Source organism: Fragaria vesca, linkage group LG3 (genome assembly GCF_000184155.1).
Source record: "Fragaria vesca subsp. vesca linkage group LG3, FraVesHawaii_1.0, whole genome shotgun sequence".
NCBI classification, from domain to species: Eukaryota; Viridiplantae; Streptophyta; class Magnoliopsida; order Rosales; family Rosaceae; genus Fragaria; species Fragaria vesca.
The window spans coordinates 22,352,998-22,361,518 of NC_020493.1; positions in this window are offsets into that span (position 1 = coordinate 22,352,998).

The window sequence follows — 8,521 nt, forward strand, 5'->3', positions numbered from 1 at the left end:
GAGAGAGAGAGAGGTATGGAGGAGAGAAATAGAAGAAAGGATAATATGAAAGGCAATATGGTCTGAAAAAAAGAAAAAGAAAGTTAAATGTTTTGTTAATGGGAAAGTTGTCTAAAGGGTCTTAGGGTTGATGAGAATTTTAGCATCTTATTTTGTTAGTAGAAAAAAATTGCTTAAAATTAGTGTTCTAGGATATTTCATGTGTGTCTTGACCTTATGCCATCAGGATATCATGATAAGTAGTTGGAATAAGACTATGTATTTCTTATCATTACCATATTGGTACTTTGTAATTTCTTATATAAAGGGCTCCTATCAATGAATAAGATGATGATTATCTGTTCTTTTACTAGATATCTTTGTCTCTACCCTTTATTCTTGTTCACGTTATCATGCATTTTGTTTAACCCTAGAACTAATAGCCCACCATTTGTTTTTCGAAAGCCTAAAAAGCGTTTTTTGGCTCCTTTGTCCGACAGCTGCCGCCGCCCGTTTTCCCAGCCGCCATCGGACATCATCAGCTGTCGATCCCTTGGCCATCGCCAACCGACGATTCTTGGTTTCCTCCGACTACAATTTTCGACTTCTTCAAGTGTTTGAAGTTTCGAAAGGTATGTTTTGAACTTTTCCAAGTTCAATAACTCGGGGAGGATAAAATCCTTTCATTCCTTCTCCATCTCCATTATATGCTTGGGATTTTGTGCGTGCATGTAAAAATCCCGAATTTTATTCGCGGGTCAAGAGTGTGTTTGATCACTCTTGTTTCCTTGTCCAGGTTGTGTGTGATCAACCCCGACCTTTCTCCGGATTGTGTTTGATCAATCCGAGGTCTTTTCCGAATTGTGTTTGATCAATTCGCAGCCTTTCCGGATTATGTGTGATCAATTCGTAAAACAAACCATTAAAAAACATCATTTGTGACCTCTATCGAGTCTCATAACAGCTTGGTTTTATATGCAAGAGCAATGTAACATTCTGCTCCTTTGAGTTTTGACATACTCGATGCCTAATGTGAATCTTCACTAGGCCGGTATCTGTGGAATTTTTTATTGAAGAGGATTAAGCCACATGTTTTAACCTCAGGGTAACAAGCCTAAATGCTGAGATTTCACATCTCATACACTCAAAGTCTTTGACGCGCTACGTCGGCAAAAGCCTTCAATGACAATATGTGCAAAAAGTAATGACCACAATGTACTGTGAAAAGTACTTGATCATGGAGCATTTCTTGAAATGTCCACCTAACTCAACAAGTTGAGTTATTAAGTCAAGTGGATTGCTTACCACCTTAATTGACTACATATCGTCGATGATATTCCATGACATCATGATCTATAATCTTTAGTGGATTCGATCATCATTAAGTTCTCTAGGTCCTTCAAGTTGGTTTGGAATTACCAACGAGACTTTATTTTGATCATTATGTTGCAAACGGGAATTGTATATACGCTGATAAGATAAACGTATTGGCCTACGTACATAGGATTGTCCCCTAGTGTTGGGAAAACAATATGGGTCACGGCAACGGCAGAAAACGCCGTACCGATGTCTAGAAAAGAGGGGGAGGTATCACCGGCCTTAATGGTGACACTCCCGGTCTAGACACCAATCTGTCAAAACTACTCATGCCAGCTCATGACAATGCAACCGTTGTGGATCTCTGGATCACTGGTTCAAGATTGTCAAGTTCATCCTCAAATCGTGAATGCATACAAAAATGTACGGATAATCAACATGAGGACAGTAACGTCATCCTCATGATCGCGGATTTTAAAGATTCGGATCCTGCTCTATCTACCCATGACTTTGACGTCATTGGCTAGATTGATTTTCTTTCTAAGCTCTATGTAATAGACGTCGTATCAATGTCCTTTGTTTATTTGAGACCTCGATATATACTCACATTAGCAATAATGAATGACTTGAGAATTTTTTTGAAGTTATAAAACTATTCTCTTCTTATGGTTCGTATTGATTTACAAACAATATGTACATTTTTACATCGTCTTTAGAAGCATGGCATATTTACAATCTACATGGTTAGATTGTGCCGTTTTGGTCTCTTCTAAATGAAGATGACGCACGGCCTTGCATCCTCAAGAAGAATCGCCAACGTGTTTCTAGTTAAGTCTTCTACCCTATAGCGGATTTTCGTACATCAATTGTTCAACTAGGCTTATCCAAGCTCAGTGTGATGTCTTAGAATTGTCCGAAATTAAGGAGACAATGGTTTCAAGTGTGCCTTGCACTACCGACCCTCCGCGGACATGCCTGGTCATACTGACTTGGAGTTATCGAAAGCTTTTGATTTTGGATCCCCATACACTATTAAACCAATTTCCGTCTTGTAAAAGACGTTGAAGACTTATCAAAACTGGACAATCATCATCATGATCGAATCTTCTAGGTCCTCTTACTTAGTTTATGTTCATGTCAGGGAGCTTCTGCTAACTAGTCATGGAGTTTACGACATTGGAACGACCGAAAGGACTTGGTTTTGATCATACATATATCACTTTTGGCTAAGGCAAAAACCTATACGCCACCTGCAAGCTTCACAGCTTTGCACATGCCAATTCTGCGAAAAACAGCAATTTGTATTTTCTAGACAGTCAACTTCGTTTGAGCTTTGTGAACAGCTCCGAATGAACTAGATAGTGAGCTTTATATCATCGGAAAGCTCTACGAGTCAACTTTTTATAAATTTTTACGGTTTGTCCTTATCTGTTTTAAGGAGGAAGTTATGGTTGTTTTAGTGCTCAAAGGTCATTATGCGCGGAAATTTTTATGCACTCTCGGGATTGCAGCTTTTTGTAAGTTCTTTCAATCCCTCTAAATGGTTCAAGTGGAACTATTTACCCTCTTATCTACTCCATTGTTTAGATCTATCTTATAGAGACATTGAGTGCCTCGCAGATAGTGAAACTATCCACAACATTCTAAGGAACCGACAACTATCTTTGGATTTTGTGCCTTTGTAAATCTTCTGTGACTATAATACTTAAATCATACCGGTTATTTAGGGACGCGGTTTAGCTTGAATCTTGATGCCTTATGGCACCATGATCAACGTCACAGATGCCCTCTATGCATTGAGAGGTAACCGAACCATGTTGAGCTTTAAAGACATTCCTGCTAATAGTTTTCATTTGAAAACAATGAAAACACATTGTGAGAATGAACAAGAGTTCTTTTGTGTATACCTTCTCATGAATGCCAATTGAAATGCATCTTAGAGAAGTTTATGAGTCAATCTAGTGGACTGTATGTCACTATGATTCGAATATCGAATCATATGTTGTCGCCAAATATGATATTCAGGACACCGACTCATGTAGGTTTTGGTTTGACCAAATCGGTCATCTTGGAAGACATATAATGGTCTAAATTTTGAGAACTTCTCATAGACATCAATTCTTCCGCTCAAAACAAAGACATTCGGGATCTAGCTTCTCAATGAAGCATGATAGTGACGCCGTGGTTGTAAATGGCAGCACCCTAGGGACATTGATGTCACCCGAACACGGCTCCAACTTCTCGGAGGCCGTCCGGTCAATTCCTCATGCAATTGAGGTGCACCAGCCTTCCCTCGATGTCTTATTGGCCCCCTGCAATGCTCATTGCTTGTTTTGAAAGCCTATTTTCTAGCTAAATTAGGAGTGAGACCCTCCTATGCTAAATGACACAAAAGTGAACATTCTATTCTTACATCAAACTACATAGATAGATACAACCAACTTGCGGACACATTTTTATGCTTTATGGTGTTGGTTGAAGTGTTAACACACTGGTCACGTTTTACAATATTATCTACTGCTTATACTTCTACGGGGCTCACTACCCATTCTTTAAAAAAGTTTATCGGGATATAAGTTGAAGTGTCCTGTACTCCATGTTCACACGCAATATGGTCTCACCAAGGCTACGACCAAGCAGGTTTAGCCTGTCGCTTAAACATTATTGATGCGCACTAATCTTTCTATTACGTCTTGGGGCTATGCAATATTTACATATAGCTTTACTATTCATCTACGACCCACCATCATTGAATATCTTTGTACTACAGCTCGTGACTGTGTACAAGGATTGACACGAAATTGCAATCCTTGAGCTTGGCAGGATTGAAATGGATTTTCAATCCATGAGCTCGGCAAGATGTTATTTTTAGGTGCCAAATCGCAATGCCACTGCGCACAATGATGGGTCATTTGAGATGAATAAGTTTAGGTTGAATATGAACCTCCACCTATAATCCGCTTATGTAGAAACTTTATCAGGTGATCTCATTCACCGCTAAATTACGGATTGTCACTTTGATTAGACAATATTCCCGTCGTTAGGGGGAGATAAGAACACAAGTGTTCAAGTGGAACGACGTGAATTGTCGTGGTTTGTCCCCACTAAGTCTCATCTTGATCCTAAATGCTTAAAGTGTTAAAGTGACGAGATCATATGCTGCAAATATGTCTGCAAGGATTGATGTCCTATCAAGAGGACATGGCGCGACCAAAAGGAGTTGGTCTTGACGCCAACACCATGGATGGTGATATGGTGATGCCATATAGTGGCAAATTGGTGTCACAAGGCCGTGTGGCTCCCCAAAATGAGGGAGACCCTTAGGTTCAATACTTTCTTGCAATAGGAAGAAAGCAAGCTTGGCACAACCTGATCCATTGATCAGTGATACTCAAATCCGTCTCATGAAGTATGAATTATGATTATCGTTGGGGGAAGTCTCAATGTCAAATCCAATCTATATAGAGATCTCTACAAGTATTACACTAGTGTACATGAGGACCTGAGATAATGAGTCTACTATCGAACCACCCTTCGTTAATGGATATTAACTTAGTTGATTAACCTAATGGAAAGATGTGATCCAGCATTAACAAAGAGATAGGTAATGCCGACACCGCAAGCTAAACTCTATCTACTATGTCTTTGTTAGATAGCGTAGTGAGAACAAGAGTTTAGACTCACCTTATGATGCAAAGTCTCTCACTAACACACACTGAGATCGACTATGATGAGATATGCTCTCGTAATAGATGTCATTGAACTCCACTACTTTGTCAGTTTGGTAGTTTCTGAATAACTGAACATGCAGCCTATGAATGTGGTCATAATAACATCTCTACGAGATTAGAGATATACATGAAGGTCTTAAACGAACTTCATTCACCCAAATCAAGTGGCTCCAGACTATAGGAGCGTGCGTTTGCAAGAGAGGTTGAAATGCACACTAAGAAACTACTTGATTTGGAAGGGATATGATGAATTATGCATTTGCGTGTTCATTCCAGATTTACATGGACTCTTGATGGATCAAGAGATGTCAATATGTATCAACATCTGAAGTTAAGAATGAAAAAGATCTTGGGAAAACACAGTCTTGAAAATGTACTCGATGATTGTATAGATGATGATTTTCCATCAATCGGTTTAGGCGCTTTAACGAAAGTGAGGCATACATATACCCCATGATTAGTCAAAGTCTTTACTCTAAAGAGAGATCAGTTGTTTTTTCTAAAGAAAGATGACAAATATGTGTTAAGAGATGCAGTTCCCATCTAAGTACAATAAGACGCATCAATGTACTCAACACAATAAGAAAGACTTGATCTCATTCGCTATGAAAAGTTGTAAAGCTAAGTGTAGCTATGAGCCCACGCAACGCCAATGTAATGGCAGTAACTCTTTTTTCAATACTTAATGGTATGAAAGGTTGAGGCTTATTCTATCTTTACATAAGAAAAACACATCAAAAGCAAAATTAGAATCTGCCAAGTTTCGTAGGTCAAATTCCATGGGACCTATAGAAACTCACTCACTAGAAAATCATGAATTTGGTACCATTGGAAAGGTCTATGTGTCGATTTTCCAGGGATAGGGACACAAACCATTTGATCATACCTATCATATTGAGTGAGTTATGGTTGTTTTCGTAAAGTAGGACGAATCTGTCCGAGAATCTGATTTTGGCAAAACAGTCAACTTCGACTGAACTTTGTGAATAGCTCCTGACGAACCAGAATGTGTATAATATACGGTTGGAAAGCTAAATGATTCTAGTTTCCAAAACCGTTTACGGTTCGTTCATACGTATTTCCTAGAGGAAGTTACGGTTGTTCTAATAACTGAAGGTCATGCTGCGTGGAAATCTGATTTCCTCTTCAGAAACGGCATTCTCCTCAAGATCTAAGTGTAAAAGATGATCATATTTGAGGACAATACGGCATGATCTAGTTAATCATTGTCCAATTCCACATTTGAAGACATGTTAAAGAGCATTGACATGCTATGTTATTGAAATTTCTGTGATTAGTAAGAATCAGGAAGAGCCCTATGATTGATGTAAAGATCAGGGGGAGGTGCGAACTTCAGGGGGAGTTTAGCACATACATCATGTCATTATCTAATGTGAAGGGTGTGTCGTACTCTTTTTCTCCTACGATCAAGGTTTAGTTTTTCTCCCACAAGGTTTTTGTTACTTGAGGAGGTTTTTAACGAGACGACATATTAGCACCATCGGCATACCGGCGCGCGGCACAAGGGGAGTGTTCTAGGATATTTCATATGTGTGCCTTTGCCTTATGCCATCAGGATATGTAGTTGGAATATGACTATGTATTCATTATCATTATCATATTGGTACTTTATAATTCCCTATATAAAAGGCTCCTATGAATAAATAAGATGATGATTCTCTATTCTCTTACTAGATATCTTTGTCTCTACCCTTTATTCTTGTTCATGTAGATGGGAATTTTCCCATTTATTTATGAAGTTCTTGCATTAATAATAAACCAAAGATGTTTGTAAACACCTCTCATAAATTTAGCTTACCTATAATTATATTCTCCGCCACGAGAGCAACAAACACAAAAACCTCAATCCGTCTGTCCGGCGGCAGCCACGAGATTGTGGTCTTCCGCCACGCTCTCGATCGGCTTGCTGCCGGAAGGGAACTACTCCCTTGGTTTCGATGTTGGTGGCTTGAAGGTAATCGAAGGCTCAAACTCAGGCTGATTCAAAGCTTCATCAGCGACATGCGGATATTCTCCAATCGGCGAGGACATTGTGTCATCGGGATTTTGCCTCATGCCAAATTTGAGAGCGGTGATTTGTGCTCTGGCTCTGTCTGCGAGGTCAAGATCACAACGGTGGTGACGAGTCGTAGGAGTGGTAGACGTTATGGCTCTGGGAGGTGATGATTGGGGTCAAGCTTGGGCATGACAGGTTGACTTTGGGCTGCCTTCATTGAGGGTCTAGTGGGCTTCTATTTTGTTTTATTTTATTTTCTATTATTCCTTTTTATGCAATTTTAGATTTTTTTAGGGTAGCTTTTTTGCCTGCCGACTAAGAAGGTTATTTCATACACCTCGACGAGGAAAGTTTCTGGAGTATCGTAATTGAGCGCCTTGACGAATGAAGCTTTCAACCAAACTTATCCTTGTGTAGGATAACTGTCTAGGTCGGCTAGGCTCATTTCAATTTCATAATGTAATAGTACATGTGATGTTATTTTGGCTTGAGACCATTAATACAAAGGGGGTATAAACCGCTTTTACTTCAAAAAATAAATCAAAGATGTCTCATAATTGAATGTACAGTAAAACCTCGATAAATGAATGTTCAATAAATTAATAATCTCGATTAATTAAATAATAATTTTATCCGGTCCTGACTCGTGACTAGTGTATATTATTGGGTTTCTCGCTAAATGCATAAGATAATAATTTTTTTAGAATTCTTTTAGGTCCCAACAAATATAAAAGTAATAATTGATTAAATAAATAATTAAAAATATCACAAAAAATTAATATTTAATAAAATACAAAAGAAAAGATAAAATATGGTTTATATACAAATTAAGAAAACTCTTAACAATTTAATTTCTTAATTTAGTTATTCTTAAAGTATCCATATATGGTCATTGGTTTTTTTTTCCTTGTATCATGAAAAATTAAAGAAACTCTTGCAACAATATCCTCTATAAACTAATAAATATTCATTTATCGATAAATAAATAATTTATTCATTTATTGATAATATAATAACCCCTCTAAAGTAATAATTTTCTATGCTCCCAACATTATATTCATTTATATAGGTTTAACTTTAGGGTTTGCCTATCATACCATATGGTATGATATACCTATTACAAATGTGTCTAATTGTATGTTACATTAGGGTTTTTGAGGGGGCCGGTAAATGGTCATTACATGATCATTTATTACAAATCGGAAATCCAAGATTCTTATAATTCAATATTTCAAAAACATAACTAAATTCAAATGTATAAAAACTTGAAACTATCAAACATTCACATTTCATTATTAAAAGGTGGTTCTAGGTACACCTCCAAATTTACTGTATACACCTCTCATGCTAAATTTTTTTCCCTCTTTTACCCTCTGTTAAGAAAAAAAAAAATGAATTCACCTGTTGATGAAGAACATTGAATGTCGACTACATTGTTTTAGAACCTTTAGTTTGTTCATCCCAAAGCTGATTTAGG